The following is a 21,525-nucleotide window of genomic DNA, read 5'->3' on the forward strand; positions in this document are numbered from 1 at the left end:
GTAACGAGAGCTTTGTGAGTTACCAGCTGCCCTGTGCCTGTTCCCTCCCTCGCACAACATGAGAGGGTGTGGGGGCGGGGGGGTGCCCTGCAGCCTGGGTCCCTGGAGCCCTGGGCCTCGCCCCCGCAGGCCTTCAGGAAGCTCGGTGATGGCCAATAGGGTGGCCAGCCCAACAGCTTGCAGTGCCGCTGTTGGGCCGGCCACCCTATTGGCCTTCTGGTCATTTGCTTTTATCCTACGTCTCCACGGGATCAAAGTGGCTTTGAGAGGCACTGGTTGGTTCCTGTGAATCCAAGTGGCATTATTTCTCTTTTCTAAATTTCTTTTGTAAAGTGACAAATAAAAATTATATATGTTTATGGTATGTGGAGCCGAGTTTGAAATATGAGGGACGGCCCCGTGAGCTGATGACCAGGTGCATGGTGGTGAGCAGCGTTGACTCTGCATCTGAGGCTTCAGTTAAGGACACATTGTGGTCCCCACATGCTGTTGAACCTGCTCTTCTAACTACAATGACCCACACTCCCCACCACCCTCCAACCTCAACTGGCACAGGCGGCCCTGACTCTGAACCCTCCAAAGACTGAAATGGATGCTCCCTGGGCACGTTTGTTTCAATCAAGAAAGACTCTCATTGTTCCCAGCTGTCCAGAGTACAGAGAGAGGCCACTGGCCCTTGGTGAGGGGAGGACATGGTCTTTAGTCCTGTGTTTGTGCCTGGACCCTGTCTATCTGGGCACCAAGCACATGCTTGCAGGGCGATTATTAAATTAGGTTCACGTCATCAGTGTGCAGTGGGGACGGGTGTGGGCAGAGAATGGGGGCTCCCTCAGGTCAGTGCCCAGCTGGGCACTGACCCTGGAGCTGCCAGCAACCTCCACCAGCTGCCATGTGGCTTGACAAGGCCTCCGACGTGCAGAGTGGGAGGGCCCCAGCCACACGCCCTCCATGGCCCAGGCCTCCCCCAGAGTCTGAATTCCTTCCTTTGGACCTTCACCACCTGCTCAGGGTCAGGGGTCCCCGGAGTTCCAGCCTGGGGCTCTGACCTACAGGATTCTCCGTGACACGCTGCCCATGGCCCCCACCACTCCCAGGCTTCAGTCCTACCTCAGACACGGCCCCGTGTGGACGTTGACAGACTGAGTGAGGCAGAGGCCATTTGCTCAGAGCTTGCAGGGAGGGGCCACTGGCCTCACTGGCATTTGGAGACACCCAGGGGTGGCAGGGGAGGAGCCCTGTGGGAGACTGCTGTCCTGGGCCACTGGAGGTGACACAGGGAGACAGGGTGTCCTGAGGGCCTGGCTGGGAGCATGACTGTCTCTGGGGTTCCTGAGTTGGAAGCAGGAACAAAGGGGCAGGTGTCAGCGATGAGGACGCCCCGGCTGCTGGAGGCTGCTTGCCACAGAGGGTGCAGCTGGTGACCTGGGCACTGAGTGGGTTGGAACTCTCCCTCCACGAGCGGACTGGTCTTTGCACCTTCAGCCACACTGCTGAGCCTCGGAGTCCACGGCGCAGTAAGAGGCTTGCCACCTGTCCCCTGCCCAGGGCAAGTCCCCTTCCTCCCTCCCAGGCCTCCCCCAGCCAGGCCATCCAACCCTGGGCCCTGCTGACCCCTCCTCCCAAGTATCTCCTGACCACAGCCCCTCACCCCTGCCTCTCACTGTTCAGAAACCCAAATCACCTTTCTGGGGCTGCTGCTCTCCCCGCCCAGACCCCTCCCCTCCAGACTTGTCACCCAGCTGTGGGTGGGGGATCCCCCTGAAGCACAACCTGGTCAGGTGACTGCCCTGTCTCCCTGGTGGCACCTTGGCTCCTCTTGAAAGGCCCATGGCATGCAGCAGGGACATGGTGGCTGGGGGCAGAGGCTGGCCTGGCCTGCGGGCTCCACTCCTCACTGGTCTCCTGGAGCACTCCAGTGGGTGGCATATACCTGCGAGAGCTCCAGTGCTGGCTTCCGGCTCCCCAGTGTCCACTCTCCAGCTCAGGGCCTTCACCCACATGTGGATTGAGGGCTAGGGAAGGACAAGGGGCCCTTCCCCTCATGTCTTGGTGTGGATGACTTGGACGAGGTGGGCGGCGAGGGCTCTGCCCTCCTTCAAGTGGCAGCCTGGCAGGTAGCCCTGTGGGAAGCCCGCCCCTCAGGGACGCCCCAGCTCTGCTCAGGGATCCCCAGGAAGTGGCTCTGGGATGACCTCATTCTGCAGTTAGGCTACACCTGGCCTCAGGTGACTCTCCTCCCCTCTGAAGCCCCAGTGTGCAGCGTGGAGTCGGCCCAGCAGCTGCAGTAGGTGCTCAGAGATCACCTGTTGCACGAGCAGAGCCCATTTCCCCCAGCCCCCTGCACCCTGGGACAGACACCTGCCTCCTGCAGGGCTCCACCAACAATGAACAGGAATTTTCTAGAAATCCAGACAAGAAACCCAGTCCGCCACCACCGCACACGGGCCCCATCACCACCGCCCCTGCTCTGCTCATCCCAAAGGGCTCAGTGCACTTAAAGCCCGGTGTGCCTCAGAGGGGCCCCCTCATGGAGAGCCACAGGAGGCGCCCAGGCCCCATGCAGGAGGTGTCGGGGTGGAGGTCCTGCACCCCAGCAGTTGTGCCATGTGTGAGCAGGGGGCGGGGTTTGGCCTGGAGCCCCTGAGGAGGGCAGTGTCAGAGTCCATGCTCTGCAAAGGCACAAACGGAGGCAGGAAGTCCTGTGGCCAGGGCCCTAGGCGGGGAGCCAGGCTGAGCAGGGGTGGAATCTTGGCTTCAGAGCCACGTTCTTCACCGACAGTGGTGATCCCCCCACAGACCACGGTTACAATTTCACACACGGTTCTGAAATTTGCGTTTTCATTTAACAGATACATCACGACTACTTTTCCATATATTTGAATATTCTTCGACAACATAATTTTTAAGCCATATAGTATTTCATGGCACGAATGGAGTGTAATTCATCTTACCAGGTCTCCATTCTTCAACATTTAGGTTGTTTCCAATTTTTCAATGATTATAAATATCACTGCGAGAAGCACCCTCACAGATAAATCTCCTTCCTTCTCTGTGGTTATTTCCTCTGCAGAAAAATCTCAAAAGCAACGTGGTTGGACCACAGAGTTTGCCATTTTAAAACTATACACACATTTGCAAATGTGAATTTGTGAATTTCGATGATCAAAACTGTTTTTAAAACATGTGAGAATTAATATATCAAAATACCATTTGCCAACCCCCGTGGAACAAGGAGTTAGGTTCTATTCACACTGGAATTCTGAACACAAATGGAGGGTACGGCAGGTCATAAAACAAACCAGCGGCAGGACTCACAGGTTAGCCAGAGTCCAGAGGGGAATATCTGAGAGTAAGATGGTGACGATGACAAAGGTGGTGGTGATGGCAGTACATCTGTGTGGACAGTAAGGCAGCCTGACACGCTCAGCACTTTACTGTGCTCCTCATTTGCTCCTCCCAGGAAGCAGGGGGGTGGCAGAATGGCCTTCAACACAGACCGCCTGTCCCTTCTGCCTGCCTTGCCCAGCAGAGCCCAGCCTTGTTGTGTGTGGACAGTGCCTGTGCTGGTCAGAGACCCTTGTCCCAGTCTCCCTTGCTGGTGGAAGTGGCTGCTGGACTAAGTGGTCACCAACCCTTCTGGAAAGGGGATGTGAGTTCTCGAGACCCTCTACTCCCCCCCTTGCCCTCCATTCTCTGGATTGTGAGGAGGACATGGCGGGCTGGCCTCCACCATGCAGAGGGGACAGTTCCCGGTGATGGGACACTACAAAAACCAGCATGGGAGAAACCCTGGTCTCATTGAGCTCACAGAATGAGGCCACCTGCCTGTGTGTGGTTAGGTGAGAAGAGGCAAGCATTCATCTCGGTGCAGTTTTGGGTCTCGCCGAGCAAAACAATGTGCCTCCGAGACCAGTAACTGAGGCCAAGAGCCCGTGACCAAGCAGGGGCGGGCAGAGCCCCTCCAGACTCCGGGAGGGGCTTGCTCACCCCCAGCCTCGTGCCCAGAACTTCAGAGAGAAACAGATGCGAAGGCTGGCCAAACCCTGGCCACTTTAGAACAGTCCTTCTGGAATACTCCTTGGGGAGGGAAGCAGGACCCAGATGCCACAAGCCTGTGCCTGAGTTCTGTTGCCATCACCTGCCAGGGACACTGGGGGGCTCCTCAGGGCATCACCAAATGTGGCCCCTTTGAAAAGGTGACAACGTGTACATCTCAGTCTCCTCTCTATGGAGGGTGAACACGGAAGACAGCTCCGAGGTTTGGAGCAAAACCTGAGATACAGAAATGGTTCTCCAATGGACATTTTAATTTTGTGAGACCTTCACCCTCGGTATCCCTGGGGGATCAGACTGCAGGACCCCCAAGGACACCACGTCCACCTAGCTCTGGCCCCTCGTTAACCATGTTTGCGTGGCACCTGCAGACAGACCCCCTGCTGTGCATTTCAAAACCTCCCAGAGTTGGTTACTGTGTCTGATTCAAAGTGATGGCAGGGTCGACAGCTGCAGGGCCTCCTGGTCTGGGTGACATGCGTGTTCACTGCCGATGCTACGTTTCCACAATGTGTTGGATTCAAGTTGGGTGAAGCCACACAGGCAGGGCCTGGGAATGCTTTTCCATCAAGCAGACACCCAGCCTGGTGCTCCCCACAGCTAAGCCCTGGGTGCTCCCCATACCTCCCAGGGTGGGTCTTGGCGCCTGGCCCTGGGCCCCCACTGGCTTGCACTGGGCGGGAGCTGGCCCTGTGGGTGGCCTGAGCTGGCCTGAGAAGAGGCGTGGGTGTGCAGAGCTCAGGAGCCAGGGCCAAGTAAGCCCCTGCCCACAGATCAGCAGGGAGACCTCGCTGTCCTGGGTTCTCACCCACCACACCCCTGCCTGGGGACACTGTGGCCAGCAAAGCGGGTGCAGCAAGGTCCCTCCAGTCTGCCGCCTGGCCTTGTGCTTGCATTGAAGTCCTCAGGACACTTGGCAACACGATGAAGAGAAATGAGGCGAGGAGGAGGAGAAGGCCGAGGGCGAGGCCACACGATCACCCTGTCACTATTTATTACGGAGTGTAAAGCAGGAAAATTAAAATGTGCTTGCAGCTAGTAGCTTAATGTGATTGAGCGCTTCAGAAAAATGAAATCAGGGGAAGGACAGGTGGTGAACCTGACTGAGGGGCAGGAATTACCTTCCTCTCCCAAGGAGAGCGGCCCTCACCGGTGTGGTCCGCTGTCTCCGCATCCTGCATGCAGGGGAAGTCTCTTCCAGACCTGGGGAGCCAGGGGCAGGTGCTGCTGCCCCACTTGGCCTGTGGTCCTCACCCTGCTGAGCCTGGGGGAGCCTCGGGGCATGTGGGAGGCAAAGCAGACTGCGGCAAGCACAGAGGCCTGTTCCCAGGAAGGGCAGAATGTTCCCGAGGGCAGGCACCAGATGCTGGGAAGTTCTGTTTCTGAGGGCCAGCTCTCTGCAGTCAGCCGGCCTGAAGGAGGAAGGAGGGGGAGGCAGGAGGAGGCTGTGGGTCAGCCAGGCTGAGACCACAGACACACGGCGAGCGAGGGTTTGCACGTTGACACCTGGGAGAAAATGCGTCGCTCCACATGGGACAGAGAAAACTACCAAATTGATATTAATAGACTTTTAAAAGAAATAAGAAATTTCTTTTCCCCAAGAAGGGAAAAAACAACCCAGATGTACGGGAGACGTGTGTTTGTCATAGACTCGGCAACAGTGACCACAGCCTGGGACAGCAGGAGTGGCCCAGCCTACAGTCCCCCTGGGGGCAGGCACGGGACAGGGCTCATGAGCGCAGGAGCGGGACATGCTGGGTATTTTAACTCTCTGGCCCCCAGCACCCTCCTTCTCCTATGGCCAGGGAGAGCGCCAGGGTCCCCTACACATTCCTGCCACAGGGCACAGTCCAGCCACCTCCATCTTCTCCTGGAAGTCTCTGGAAAGGGTGTCTTTGGTGGCTGGGGCACCACCTCTCCTGAGCCCAACTGCAAAGGGCAGAGGACTCACCGTCCTGTGGCGGGCAGGACCACAGGGCTCTGCCCCTTCGGCCTCCAGGGCTCCTGTGAGAAGCCCCTCCTGGGGTTCTGCCTGGGCTGGCCTCCAGGATGGCAGCGCCCACCCCACCTCCCTCACCTTTGTCCCTAGCACCTTTTAAACATGACATTCTCTAGCCATTTACTCTGCTGTGGTCTGTCTCCCTGACAAAATGTCAGCTCTGAGTGAACAGCAGTTCCCCTCCCCTCCCCGTCTTTCCGTGAACTCTTTCTTCCTGGGACCTAGGACCGTGCCTGGCACACACTAGGTGCTGAGAGAAACTCCCCCGGAGTCCTGAACGCCCTGGGACTTGCGCTCCCAACACTAACCTTGCTCCTCTTCACCTTTGGTAGGTGCAGGATGACCGCGACGTGAGCGCTTGCTCCCCTGTGTCCTGGGTTCCCACACCCGCCTGCCTCTCAGGGACCCACCCCCAGCTCCCAGATGGCGCCTTGGAAAGGTGGAGTCTGGAGCTGGTTGACCTGAGCTCTCTGGAAAAGCCCGAGCCTCAGCCTCAAGCAACTTGGCCCGAACTTGGCGGGTTTGTGCAGGAAGGGACGCAGGGGCCCCCTTTTCCTGATGAGTGACCGTGTGTAGGAGCCCATGGGTGACCCAGAGCTTGCACTGGGCAGCAGGCAGACTCAGGACGGTTCTGGGGACTGTGCCCTGGCCTAGTGGGAAGGGGAGCCCTCTTCTTGCACCCGGTTCTCCCCTTCTAGCCCAGGTCCCTGCTGTGACTCAGCTGGGCACCTCCTGCACATCCAGGGCTACTAGGGCCATGTTGGGTGGGGATCAGTAAGGCCGAGCCAGCCCCGTGGGTGGGACAGCCAGATCTGGGGCTTGGTGCTGACCTCAGGGTGGAAGAGGCCAGCTGGGGATTTCGGAGGTGCACATGAGCACCGTGGGCGAAGCCCACGGCAAGCCGAAAGCAGAGGCTGCAAAACCAATGTCCAAGCAAGGGGGACTCGAGGACTGGATGGAATGCCCACCACCAGCTGCCCGGAGCTCTGGTGTACCTGCAGGGAGTGAGATCTCCAGGTTTTGGGTCTCCTTGGTCCTGTCTCCCACCCATCGGCCACATCAACCAGGCCCTCCCTGGCAGGCTGGGGTGGGGGCTGGACTGTCCCCAGTAGGTGCCTGGTAGGCTGAGCCCATGGCCTGACCTTGAGCTCCCCTCCCACCCGGCTGGTCCCCTTGTCAGCTGACCAGCTACACCTCCCTGGTCCTCAGCCAGGGAGCTTCCCCCTCCCCTCGAGCCCTCAAAGTTGATCAACAAGCCAATCACATGCTCCCCCAGGACCAGGGACATCCTACCTCCCTGTCACTGCGAGGCCTGCCTCCCATGCCCTGCCTGGTCACTCTGCCCCAACTGCACCCCGTGTGGCTCTGCATGGCCAGCCCATGCTCCTCCCTGGCTGTGAGTCTGGTGACTCACAAGCTGCTGATCCCACTGCCACTCCAGCATCAGGTGGGAGTCCTGCCCCCACCAACAGCTTGGAGCGGAGGCGGTGGTCAGATCCGTTGCACAGGAAGAGAGTCTGTCCAGGACAGGAAGGAGATGGACAGCAAGCCTGTGCCCACCAGCTGTCCTCCAGGACAGGGAGGAAGGCCGGGGTGAGGGACCCAGCTCACCCATGGGATCCAAGGACACAAGCCCGCGTTCCCAAGCCCACTGTGACAGCCCCTCACGGTCTCCTGCCCACTGGGCAACCAGGCTTGGAGGAGGGACTGGGCTGTTCATAGCTGTGTCCTTGACCCTGGCCCGGGGCCTGTGAGGACAGAATGATGAACAGGGAGGAATGCGGGGTCTGCCATGACGCTACTGTCCCAGCCCGCAGGGAAGGAGGGAGCTAGGGGAGAACCCGTTGGTGACAGAAAGGGCAGGGAGCTTGCGAGTCCTTGTGCCCAGTGTGCACTGTGGACTGTCACTTGGCCATCCAGAGAAGGAGTCCTGGCCCAGTGCAGGGGGGAAGCTAGAGGAAACAGGGGCCTGGACGGCAGCCTGGTGTGTGGCTGTGTGTACGTGAAGTGGCCGGAATAGGCAAGTCTACACGGCCAGAAATGGACCGGAGGCTGCCTGGGCTGGGGCCGGGGATGGGATGGAGAAGTGGCCACCAGGGTGCCAGGCTGGTTTGGGAGTGAGCGTTCAAGATGGGGAGATGGTTGAACTACTCTGCGGTGTGTGCACGTGGGGGTGTTGGGCTGTGGGGATTGCACCCCGGTAACGTGTGTAAAATGTAAAAGAAAAGAAAAGCAGTCGGCAGAGTCAGGACACAGGGAGAAGACGCTGCTGTGTTAGCCGTGGTCTGTCCCTGGGACCACAGGTCCGGACGAGGGCAACTCAGAGAAGTTTGTTCTGCGTCAAGGTTTCAGAGATCCAGTTAGTAGCAGGGCAGCCCCATTGCCCTGGGCTCGGTGAGGCAGCCCATCATGGGGGATGGCAGGCTGAGGAGCTCTTCTCTGCTCAGGGCGACTGGGAAGCAGAGAGGGGAAGGGGCCGAGGACACTTCCAAGGCAGCCCCCGCGAGCCTCCTCCTCCAGCCCCTACCACCTGCCCCAGTCAGGCCCTTCAGACTGGGTGGACAGATCAGAGTGCAGCCCGCACCGTCCCGTCACTTTGCCTCTGAATGTTCCTGCACTCACAGGATGGGGACCCCACAACAGACAGGAGCCGTGGGAGAACCAGCCTGTGATCCTGAGGTTCAGCCTCTGGAACTGTGAGGCCCTAAGTCTCTGCTGCTCCAACCACCCCGTCTGGCTGCCGTGCTAACAAAGGCCGTGGGGAAGCCCACCTGGCCCTCCGCGGTGCTCTGAGATGGTGAGCCTGGGGCTCGAGGTCAGCCGGCCCAGCGCACAGCCAGGAGATGCTGCGGTAAGGGCTCGGCTCCTCTGTCCTCTGGGCTCACCTGACAGCACCCGGGCAAGGAGGTCTGAGCAAAACCTGACCAAAGCCTCATTTCATGCAGAAAGGATCCTTTTTAAAAAAAAAAAAGTAATTTTCCTTGAAGTTTTCTTCCAAACCTGCACATTCTGGACTGCTGGGGGGACTTATCCAAAGACTCCTCTGTGGTAATTTCCAAGAAGAGCTTGGGCAGTATCAAGGTCTGGAGAGACCACAGCGCTCTCTGCTCACCAAGGAACCGCAGGTGTGGGCTAATGCTTGTGGGGGATTAAATATGACCACCAGTCCCCTTTAAGAGGTGCAGTCCCTTTCCCCTCACCTTGAACCTGGGGGGTGTGGGGAAATGACAAGTGGATTTAGGAGCTACCTAAGTCGGGGATCCACAGAAAAACAACCCACAGGACATGCGCACACATACATGCACACGCGCACACACACGTACACACACACACGCGCACACACGTACACACACACATACACACAAGCACATGTACACACACATACACACACGTACACACGTACACACACGTACACGCACACGTACACACACACATGCGCGCGCGTGCGCACATGCAAAGGTCACGGTCCCTGCAGCCCTGGAGCCGTGGACATGAGCCATGGGGATAGAGCCCCTCTGTCTGCGAGCTGGTGCCCGGGTCTAGGGGGGCAGCTGCAGTCTGGGTCTTGGCAGTCCAAGGCCAGGAGAAGACTGATGTCCAGCTCCAGCCCTCGAGAGAGCGATGGCGCCTTCCCCCGCTCAGGGCAGGTCATCTGGAAACACCCACAGGTTCACCCAGAAAGAAGGCTTAGCCAGACCCCTGGCCACCGCGGCCCAGCCCCGCTGACCAGTGACGTGACCACGAGGAAGGAGCCTCGGCCTTCGCCCTGAGTGCTTCCTGAGACCACCTTGCCCAGGAGGACTGGAGAAAGAAGCCCAGGTGGTGCTGCCCAGCCCAGCCCAGCCCTGCTGACCCTGGAGGAGCCACCCTGCAGGAGGCCAGCAAGGCCAGCCCAGGATGCCTGGTCAGCCCAGAGCGTCCCAGGGACATACAGCCACCACAGCTTCACGCCACTCCCTGGGGCTGGTGTGCACACAGATGGCCACAGTGGATCCACAGACGTCCCCCCAGACCCATGTGTGGAGGCCGGAGTCCCAGCTGGTGGTTGGTCCAAGGAGGTGGGGACCGGCAGGAGGGAGGAGCGAGGCTCTGGGGTGCGCCTCTCTGGGGGCTTGGGGGCCCCAGTCGCTCCCTCTGTCTCTTGGCTTCCTGGCCCCTGTGAGGCCAGCAGCCTTGCTCCACGGCACACTCCAGCCACGATGTTCTGCCCCACGCAGCAGAAACCCGCAGGCCCAACCGGCCACAGCGGAACCTCGGAAGCCAGGAGCCGTGGTAAGTTGTGGTGAGCCGCCTCTGCCGCTTATGCAGATTATGGTCGCCATTACAAGATGGCACTGGCTCCGCTGTGGTTTGTGACAAACAACTCCTTATTTGGGAGAGTTGGCGCATGGCCTTTCAGCACCCTATGAGAAAGTTCTACGTGGCAGCTTCGCATTGGGGCTTGAGATGCTATATTAAGGCTGGGAGGGGCATCCGAGGGAGTAGTAGAAGAAATATCAAGGGCCTGAATAAACGGCTGAAGGAAGATTCCCGAGTTGCGTCTTCCTTGCGGGCAAGGGGTGGCGACAGTAAGTAAACCTTTCCTCCTTTCACTTTGCTCTCTCAGGCTCTTTGTCCCAGCAGCGGAGAGCTGACGGAGGCAGGAGCTCTTCCAGTCAGTCGATGAAGACGGAGAGCAGACCTCAACCTGAGGAAAGTTGAACTTCCAGGATTCAAATAAAAAATTCTAGTTATATTCTTTTTATCCCCAAACTAATGGAACAAAGACATCGTCCAACAAAATTGCTCAGGAACACGGGGCCCTGCAGTAATGGTGTGGAATAATTTGTGATGTCTTATTAATCATATCCAAATGGTGCTTCCAGGGCTGGGAAACAATCGATTCTTTTAATAATTTAAACAATGCTCCTGAAATTCTTTGCAACATGGTTTACTTAGCAAAATACTTTCTCTTAAATCATTTAATGAAAGTCTTTGGTCTCCCACAAATTGGTAACATCACCAATTCCCCCACTGCTCCTGCCCTGCAGAGCTCCCTTCCCCTGTGGGGACCCGCCCTCTCCGAGGCAGAGCCACACACTTCCCAGGGTCACGTCCGACGAGGTTGACCACGACACCCAAACGAGGGGGGTTGGTGGCACTTCCTGAAGATGCTGCTGGCACCTAATCCATGGTGGGTGCACATGTGTGTGGGGCGTCTGTATACGTGTGTCACTGGGTGTGTGTGTACCTCTGTGCAAATATCCACGTACACGTGTCTGTGTGTGTGTGTGTGTGTGTGTGCGCGCAGTACATATGCATGTCCCAAGTGTACGTGTGTATGCATGTCCCAAGTGTACGTGTGTATGCCTGTCCCATGTATATGCATGTCCTGTGTGTATGTGTGTCCCATGTGTGCGCTCCCTCTAAACAGCCTGAGCTCTGTCTGTTGGGCAGCAGGCTCAGACCGATGAGGTGACATAGCATGGGGGCTGGGCTAATGTCCCAGACCAGATGGTGTGGCTGTGGGGCCGTTTGTGACCTGTTGGTTGTCCCCTGTGTCATCCCCCCAGGAATGCAGGTGCCTGCAACAGGATGCAGGGAGCTGATTTAAAATAGGAAAATCCTTAATCACCCTGATCTGACCATTATGCATCAAACATGCGAATGGCATTATCACACTGAGCCTCAGACACACACACAATTAGTGCATGTCAATGAGAAGCACTTTTAAAAATTGTAAAAGGAACCCTTCTGGCCCTGCAAAATCAGGACCAGAGCTATTGGGGACCTTCACCCCTGGATGTCTGGCCCTCTCTGGGGAGTCCTGGGCTGGGAGACCTGAGGGGGCACAAAGAGCACTTCATCTGTGAGACTAGCAAGGACGGGCAGATGGCGGAGGCTGGCCTCGCCCCCGTCAGAAGGGCTCCCCTAAGCTGTTGTGGGGTCAGGAGGCTCCCCGCCCCCAGCCGGCAGGCCATCCCTTCCCTAATTAGCCCGAGGGGTGATGGGATTCATGGCTGAACGGCGCAGCCCCTCGGCTGGTTCTGGGGAGAATGATCAAAGAGGGATTTAATTAAAGTTTCATATTTAAATTTCTTCTTCCATTTTCACTGCCTCCTTTTACTCACAAGATGCTATTCTCTAGGAGCTGAAGAGTCGCCCAGGAGAGCAGAACTCTGTCGGAGGGAGGGAAACGGGGACTTTATGGGTTTTCTTTAAAGGGCTCCCATCTCCCATCTCACTCAGCTCAGAAGGTGCACCTAATTTAGGGCAGCAGCGTCTGAATTATGGATCGACTGCTCGCGCTCGCACTGTGAATTAAACATGCAGCCCACGACCTCCCCCTCGGCCTCCTCAGGCGGTGCAGGTGGAGTCATTCACACCCAAACCAGGCTAGAGCCGTGTAGGAGAGTGCAGGGGGCACAGGAGGGCACAGCCCACCACCTTCACCCAGCCAGGCCCGGGGGCAGGGGTGCCTCCATTCACGACCCTCACGGTCCACAACGCGGTGTGAAAATGCACGCAGGCTTCCAAGGAAAGCGTGATGCTTTATGGGGTGCTATGGGGGTCTGGGGGGGTCGAGGGCTTGCCTGTGCATCAAGAAGATGGATGTGGTGGACAGAGGGTCCGTGCTGGGGAAGGGTGTGCCTCTGTAGCTCCCTCGTGGAGAGGGTCTGTCCTGAGACCCGCAAGAGCCCGCCCAAGCCAAGGCGTGCAGCAGGCCAGGTCAGCGGGGGAAACTTCCTCCAGCCTGGGGAGACCGCGTGCTTGCTCATGATCCCTGTACTTATTGCACATCATTCTCATCTGCCCCTTAGACCAGCTGTCCCTGGGGACAGCCTCCAGCTACGCACTCGTGTCACCTAATTGGAGCTGTGTTTCAAGTGCAGGAAGGGCCTGTGGGGTCAGGGGAGGCACGGGTCCCTTAATTCTGAGCCTCCAGGTGTTGCAGACCCAGTGCTGAGACCCAGTGACTGGCACACCTGCAGCCAGGTGAGCTCTTGCTCCAGGGTGCTGGCGAGGCCACCTTGCTGCTGTGGTTCAGCTGTAACTGCCGAGTCCATGAATGTGGTTTCACTTAGGGTCTCCGCAGATGTGACGAAGTGAAGATGGGGTCATCCTGGACCAGGGAGCACCCCAAATCCTGTCCTTGTAAAAGGAGGAGAGGACACAGGGAGGGAGGAGGCTGTGATAAGACAGAGCAGAGATGAGAGCAAGGCAGCCAACCCCAGGAACACGGGATGGCAGAGCCACCGGGAGCCAGCAGAGACCAGGAAGACCCCTCCCCAGAGCCTTGAACAGCGCATGGCCCCCGCTGACAGCTCGACCTTGGACTCCTGGCCTCCTACAGGGAGAGATAAATGCCAGCTGCCAAGCTTCAGCTCAGGACGCTTTATTGAGGAAGCCTGTTAGTCAGCTGGTCCCCACTGTGACCAAGTCACCGGCAAGAAGAGCCGAGAGCAGGAAAAGTTAACTTGGGCTCATGGCTTCGGAGTCCATGGTCAGCTGGCTTCCTTGCCCAGGGTCTGAGGGGAGCAGACCAGTATGGTGGAGGGGCCTGGTGGAGGGTGCGCTCAACTCCAGGCAGCTGGAAGGAGAGAGAGAGAGAGAGGGAGAGAGAGAGAGAGAGAGAGAGAGAGAGAGAGAGAGAGAGAGAGAGAGAGAGAGAGAGAGAGCACCAGGGAACAAGACATGACCCTCAAGGGAGGCCTGGCCCCCAGTGACCTATCTTCCATCCACACCCACCACCCACAGTTACAACCCAGGGGTCCATTCAGACTATTAACTCATGTACTGGATTAATCCACTTATGAGGTGAGTCATTCCACCTGAACCTTGCTGCGTCACCTGACACATGAGCCTCTGGGGACAGTCCAGTTCCAGCCACACACAGTCCCTTTCCTCCTCCAAAATCAAGACCTCCCAGATGGCAGCACCCTCCTCAGACCCCGGTCACCTCCCACAGTCCCTGTGAAGTGTGGGGACCATTCACTCTTCCCTCTTAGAGAGAAGACCCAAAGCCAAGAGGCCAGATGACTACCCAGGAGGGAGGTCGTTGGGGACAAGTGGGAAACGGGGTTCAACTCAAACCTGGGTGTCGTTACCTGCTCCAGGAAGAGAGGACCCCCGCTCTCAGTCCAGGTGAAGCGTCCTTGGAAGCACTGGGCGGGGGAACAGTGCCTGTGAGGTTCAGGGCCAGCTGGATTTGGAGTCAACTGCGGAAGGGACCCCAGGCCGAGTGCCCTCAATGTCTGTCTTGTGACCTGCCTTCTAGGGTTGTCTGGCCACGAAAGACCCAACTGACTCTATGCGTAACTTAGAAACTGAATTCAAGGTGATGGTGGTGACGTCAAAAGCACAGTGACAAGGGCAGGCAGCCTGACAGGCTCATTTTACAGTTAGATCAGCCCCCGGGGTTTGGGGAGGAACGGGCCCGACACAGGAAGCCAGTCTTCTCCCGTCCCAAGGCTCCCTCTGCGGTGGCAGGGCAGCTCCTCTCCCTTCAGGACACTCTGTTTCCAGCCGAGGACCAGGGGCCACAGGCAGCCGCTGCAGGGACCTCTTCAGAGGTCTGGGCTCTTCCAGGGGACCGTGATGCTGGCTTTAAGGCTCCGGCAGTGCAGTGGCCCTGCTTGGCGTGCGTCCCCGCTGTCCCCAACCTTCCCCTGTGGGGGTGCTGTGTCTGTGTCTCCCTGGGAGCTCTTGCCCTCTCATCTCAGCAGGAAGGTAGGAGCGGGAAACCAGTCCCACACTCCACTGGGGCCTGTGAGAAAACCCTGACAGCCTCTCTGAGCCTCAGCCTCCCGTCAGCATGAAGGGGCACTGTGGGGTCTCCCTCCAGCACAGTTGGGGGATTAATGGGCAGGAGGCGCTGTGCAGGGCCTGCGCTGCTCTAGAGGCCCGCAGTGGCCGGCCCTTCTCTCCCCACTGGTGCTGCAAGCTGGGTCTTCCGGACTCTGCTCTTCAGCAACCGGAGAGGGCAGGGCTCCCCCAGGACACTCACACTGACTGCTGTTTTGTGGTATGGACACAGTCCAGTGCAGGGGCTGAGATGTGGCTGCCAGGGCAGGCTCTCTGGCCTTGGATGGCCCATGCTGGCCTCTCCCCAGTCTGTGGCCTCGGTGTCTCCATAGCTGAGTGTCCACCTTGGAGGCAGAGAAGGCGAGGGAGTCGCTGAGTGTCCACCTGGGAGGCAGAGAAGGCGAGGGAGTGGCTGAGTGTCCACCTGGGAGGCAGAGAAGGTGAGGGGGTGACTGTGTGTCCACCTGGGAGGCAGAGAAGGCGAGGGAGTGGCTGAGTGTCCACCTGGGAGGCAGAGAAGGTGAGGGAGTGACTGTGTGTCCACCTCAGAGGCAGAGAAGGCAAGGGAGTGGCTGAGTGTCCACCTGGGAGGCAGAGAAGGTGAGGGAGTCACGCAGCCTCACTGGGAGGAATCTAAAGCTGCCCCTCGTGTGAAGTAGGAGCCCCGCAGTCCTATCAGGGCCACTTAGAGGGAAGAAGTGCGCTCAGCTGCCCGTGTTCCCACCAGCAAGTCCCGGGCACCTTCCTGGCTGTGGGTTTACTGTGAGCCTGGTCCTGCCCTGAACGCCGGGCCCAGCAGAGGAAGCAGTTGGATGGTTGTGGTCCACCCTCTGCTGGCATTCCCTCCTGTTCATTCAGCTGTCTACCTTCTATCAAGCACAAGCCTGTGACCAGGGCATCGTTCAAGCCTGACCTTCCCACAGCGCCAGTGTCCACAGCGCTGACGTCTGGGGCCTTCTTCTGTTGACTCCTTTACCTCTTGACAACAGATTGCCTTATTCTCACTCTGTATGTGGTTCACGGCCCTGTAAATTAAATGCCAGAGAGGAAGTAGGAACAGAGTAAACAGGGTCGACACTCAGAAATGGTGATCTTCCTTATCTGTCTGTGAGGTGAGTGGCAGAGACAGAGGAAGCCTTGTCTGGTGTGGAGGGGTGGGGGCCACCAAGGTCATCACAGTGCACCAGAGACTCCACACCCCATCCCCGGGCTCCAGCCACCTCAGCAGCCTCTGTCCCCTGTGTCATGGGCTGGGGTGTCTCTTTCCCTACTCTGGCTGCCCCCCAAGACAGAGGGCGGTTGCTGCCCTAACCCTAACCCCTAACCCTGACCCTGACCCTAACCCTAACTGTGACCCTGACCCTAATCCTAACCCTAACCCTAACCCCTGACTCTGACCCTAACCCTAACCCTGACCCTAACCCCTGACCCTGACCCTGATCCTAACCGTGTCCCTGACCCTGACCCTGACCCTAACCCTAAACATAACCCCTGACCCTGACCCTGACCCTAACCCTGACCCTAACCCTAACCCTGACCCTGACCCTGACCCTGACCCTGACCCTGACCCTGACCCTATCCCTATGAAAGTGTGGGCGTGGGAGATGACTCGTCTCCTGCTGTGGCCTCGTCCAAGGCCCCCTGAGCCTGGTCCCGAGCAGGTTTAGCTCAGTCCCTGCACAGCATGTCTTTCCATGGGGACCTGGGACAGGAGAGCGTCCCCACTCCCTAGGGGCAGCAGGCCTCTGTTCATTACCTCTTCTGGACCCTGGGTCCAGCCTAGGGCCTCTCTGCCTCCGCCCAGGGTGGACGGCTTCAGTCCCCCGACCCCCATGCCGTTCCGCACTTCCCTGGACTGGCTGGGGGAGTTTGCCTCCTGGGAGTGGAGTGGGGGCTGGGTGCCACCAAGGGGGCCCTCCTGGTCTCTGGCCTGCCCTGGTGTTTGTTGTGTCTTGTGACTGTCTTCCCTGAGCACCTGGGAAGAGCTGGTGACTGTGGGTGGACACAGCGCCCTGCCACACTGCCCTCGTGCCGTTCAGAACTTGCTAAAAGTTCAGGGCTTTTCTGCTCCCTTCTCTGCCTGGGGCCACCTTATCCTCCGGTGCGTCTCCAGACAGGCAGCTCACAGGTCCCCTCTCTTAGCAGAGGAGCTGTCGCCCTTGGGGACCCAGCTCCCTGGCTGTCTGGCTGCCCCACCCCCATGGCCACCGGGAAGGGTGGGACCTTGCTGGATTCCCCACCTTGCCTGGTCTCTAGGGTGCCAGCAAGGCTGGCCCCACTGTCACACGGAGCTTCTCCAGGATGAGTGTGTTCAGCCTCCTGAGAGATGTGCAAGGCCGCCGTCCTGATGACTTCTGTCTTACAGATGGCAAGACCCAGGCACAGGGAAGCACACTCACTTGCCCGAGATGAGCGGCTCCCGGGAGGTAGAGCCCAGTTTGTCTCCAGAGGGTCTCACGGCCCCACGACACTCCACCTGGAGGACAGAAGCTGATGTGCTGCTCGGTGACAGAGAGGGTGTAGACAGGAGGCAGAAGCCGGGGGGAAGAGGCCCTGCACCCAGTCCTGCTCCATGCCAGGTGTCCGAGCTCTGCAGGCTGCAGATTCCAGAGAGTCCCATTCCTGTTCCTTAGCATCTGCGTGACACTGGGTGAGGTGTGACCTCTCACGCTCTCGTCACCTCATCCACAGAACAGACACCATCACGATCCCACTCTGGAGGTGACTAACTTCTCAGACAAACCTGGTGAACAAGAGCCCACAGCAAGTGGGGCTGTGCTGTTGTCACAATGGTGTGTGCGAGGACAGCGGGAGGCCTGTCCTCCAGGCCCGAAGATGGACACCCACGTGCTAAATCCTCCCCAGCTGCAGCAGACCCCCAGTGTCCATGGTGTCTGCTCCCTGCCATCACCTGTGGTCAGCATGGCACAGTGAAGGAGGGACAGAGGAAGTGCCACCTCGGAGCGTCACGGCCGTCTCTTGTCCCAGCTGTTCTATTTTATGATCAGCCGTCCTCACTCATCTCTTCCTGTGCCTATTTTATAACTCAATGTCACCACAGCCAGGCGCAGGCAGGAAAAGAAAACCACAGCACTTATAGGGTTTGGTCCCATCTGCAGTTCCCGGCGTCCCTGGGGAGCTTGGAACGAAGTCCCCGAGGGCGAGGTGGCTCATGTGGGTGAGTCGCTCACTCAGCCACTCAGTGGTGACTCCTTGGGCACCCACCGTGCTCCGGGAGCAGCAGGAGGCATGGGCTGTGCCCTGAAGGCAGAGACCACCCTTCCCCGCTGCGCTCCTGCAGGGGACGTGGCCAGCAGACAGATCTGAGGGACTAGAGGCCTAGAAAGCTGCTTAGACACAGAAAGGTGCCCAGTGGGAGCCACCTCTTAGCAGAGCGGTCGGGGGGAGCTGGCCTCCGATGGCGCGGGGGCTGATGGAGGGTGAGGGCCACCCTGCGCTTTCCGTCCTGACCTCCTGGTGCTCCTCGATGCTCCGAGGTCCTTGCTTCCTGGTCCTTGCCCTTGCTGTCCCTCTGCCTGGATTTCCAGGTCCCTCCTTGTCCCAGCAGAGCCTTCCCCACCTCCCCATCCAGAGGCCCTGGCCCACGCAGGGCACCCTGTCACCCCGTCTTCTCTTGTCACTCTCAGTACCTGCACTTACCTGCCCGTGGGTTGATGGCTTTGGGCTGTCTGGCCTAGGACTTAAGCCACACGGGAGGGTGACCTCCTCTCTTTCCCCACCACCGCAAGCCCCAGCGATGCCCGTGGATCTCATCTGGAAAACCCCTGACCAGCGGGCTGCTGGAGATGCCGCGCGTGGATGGGGACCCCAAGCAGGTTTGCTCCCAATGGCTTCCTGGGTGGCGGGGCAGCACCTGGGTGGACATGGAGCATCCGAAGGCCAGTCACCCTCCCTCTGCACGGGGATCCTGAGAACGCCGTGTGAGGAAGGAAGAGGTAATACCAAGGAGCCTGCTCCTAAAAACAACAGCAACGCACAAACGGCCACCAGCAGAGGGCCAGGCCTCGGTGTGCAGCCCACCTGGGCCCCGAGGCTAAGCAAGCAGCTCTGCCAGGGAGAGGCTGAGCCGCACAACAGGGGCAGGGGCCACCTGCTGGCACTGACCAAGACAGGAGGGTGTCTGCCAAGGTGGAAGGTGGTAGTCCTGCCCCTGACCAGGCCTTGCCGCCCCTTGGACAGAGCAGGGCCTCCCAGAAGCTCCCAAGGATCCTGAAAGTGACATGTGACTGAAGTGACAGCCCCCATTGGCTCCCAGAGGTGACATGTGACAGAAGAGAGTGCTCACTGAATCCCAGAGTGGCATGTGACTGGGGAGGCAATCCCTTGCGCTCTAGAGACCTTGAGGAAAATGGCACACTTGCTGGGGGGCAGGTGTGGGGCCATCTGGGCTGTGCCCCAGCCAGAGCCAGGGGAGTTTCTGATGGAGCCAAGCTCCTGGGCTCATGAAAAGGGACCCATTAATGAGACGCTTGGTCCTGGAGGTGGACGGGCCCCGTGTCTGCAGCATGACTCAGTGTGGTGAAGGAGCAGCTCAGGTATTTGCATCCTTGGTGCTAATCAGGGCAACACAGAACCTACCTTTGAACACTCACCAACAAAAGGAACTAAATATACCCATCAGGGCCTTCATCATCTGCCTTCATATCACAATAAAATGTCAAAAGAGAAAAAAGGAAGCAGATTTCTGATATTATTACTTTGAACTTTCCTTGGTTATTCTCCCTTGGAGCATGACATTTACTGGAAAAAAAAATGGAGACTAAGTGGGGGGTTTTGTGGAGCTGGTGCTAATCATGCTTGTCTTCGGGACTCGGGCTCGAATCCTTCTGAACTCGGTGGGAGTCTGGGCTCTGGCTCTGGGGATCTCTTGCTGTAGCACAGACCACTCTGAAGCTCTCGGGCTGAGAACAGCCAGGTTCTTGTGCTCACGATCTCATTGGTTTTGCATTTGAGACGTGAGGAAGACTCGACATTGGGGTTTGTTCCTGGATGATGGCTTCCTGGCTGGCTCGGGCACTGGGCCCCAGCTCTGGGATCTGCATGTGCTCTCTCTGCAGGGTCAGCATCCTCCCCGGGCTTGGCTTTTACGGTGTGGCTGAACCTGGGTGTCAGGTCTGTTACAGGGTGTCTGACTCCCTGCCCAGCAGGAGTCCCAAGAGCCCATCTTCCACAAGGCCCAGGTGGCCGCTGTGAGCTTCTCATGACCCTGCCTTGGAAGACCCAAAGTATCCCTGGGGCTGTGTCAACCACCACATGGGGCAGCAGGGCCTGCCCAGAGCCAAGGGCAGGGACCAGATTGCGGTCAGCCGAAGCCACCGCAGTCCTCGGTCAGCTTCAGGCTATCGGGACGTGAACACTACTTTCCACCACAGAGGGGCGGCTCCCAGAGGTTCCTGCAGACCACGGCCATGTGTGGAGGGCAGAGTGGGGCCTGCCCTCACGTGCCACCTCCCGTCACCTGCCACCTGCGAGAACCCCTGGGCCTGCCTTCTCATTTCCACGCTGGCAGGTAGCTTTAAAACCATTGCACGACCTGCTGATTGGCCACGCAGTGCTGGCTGCAGAGGGCACCCTGCCTTTGATGAGGCTTTTGATGGGATTCTGCACATGAGAACTTGGTACGCTCCCCCTGGGAATGCCACATCAGACCTTCTCCGACCCCCACCTGAGCTCCCGACACTAACCACTGGGCTTCAGAGCTGGTGTAGACTCCCCAGTGTTGACCATGGCAGGCCCCCACCCTGTGATGCCCGGAGAGCTTCCTCCCACTGCCACGGTCCCCAGAGGCACTCCCAGGAGACTCCCCAGCCTGGCCCCTGCTCCGGCCCTCCTGGGAACCCCAGCACCGTCCAAGGCAATGGTGCTTCCCCCTCCTGCAAAAGGTGCCAGGTGCCCGTAGGGGACAGAGGGACACTGTGGAGTCAGGTCGGAGCCTCGGGCGCTGGCTCTGGAGAGCACGTGGGCCAGTGTCGATGAGGCCGGAGTCCAGCCGAGCACACACCGTGCGCCCCCAGGGAGAAGGCCGCTCGGAGAGGACAGACAGTCTTGGGGACACTGCTGAGGAACAACCACCACACCTGTGGCTGAGGTCCTGCCTGAGCCATGTGTCCAGGCCTCGCAGCTGACACACACAGAGTCCTGCTGTGCAGCCGCCTACAGATGCCCAGACGGAGGCGCCTGCCTCCAGGGCTGGAGTCCAGGGGTCGCAGGCAGGGAGACGGGCTGCTCAAATGGAACGATGGAGCTACGAGGGGCAGAGGGCAAGGACTTGTTGAGCACAGAGAACCCTGAACCCAGGGCTCTGGGGCAGTGTCCAACCTGAGCCCCAAAGGCTGAGGACAGGGCTGAGGAGCAGGGAGTCCTGGGATGGACGAGGGATGGCTCCAGGGCGCTGGAGCTCCGAGTGTGGGGTGGATGGGTGTGGGGACTGGCATCCGGACGGTGGGCTAGACCAGGACTTGGACACTCAGGCCAAGCCACGTCTAGACTAGTAACAATCGGGTGGCTTGATTGAATTCTCTTCCGTTGGAGGAGGCCCCTGTTTACAGAGGGCCTGGAAGCCTTTGAGCCTCTGCACTTCAATTAGCAGAACTGGGACGACGGAACTTGCTTCCCCCCACCCCGCTCTGCTCGGGGAGCATCAGAGGAGATAATATACGAAAAGAGGC

At 58.8% G+C, this 21,525-nt stretch overlaps 1 long non-coding RNA gene across 1 annotated transcript; it reads left to right on the forward strand.

Annotated features, from left to right (window-relative positions):
- Positions 1-9,911: 9,911 nt before the first annotated feature.
- On the forward strand, positions 9,912-12,126 carry LOC144369070 (uncharacterized). Its single transcript, XR_013428522.1, has 2 exons — positions 9,912-10,324; positions 10,659-12,126. It is a non-coding gene; the product is annotated as an uncharacterized LOC144369070 (long non-coding RNA).
- Positions 12,127-21,525: the final 9,399 nt, after the last annotated feature.

This window comes from Ictidomys tridecemlineatus, chromosome 12, assembly GCF_052094955.1.
Source record: "Ictidomys tridecemlineatus isolate mIctTri1 chromosome 12, mIctTri1.hap1, whole genome shotgun sequence".
Lineage (NCBI taxonomy): Eukaryota > Metazoa > Chordata > Mammalia > Rodentia > Sciuridae > Ictidomys > Ictidomys tridecemlineatus.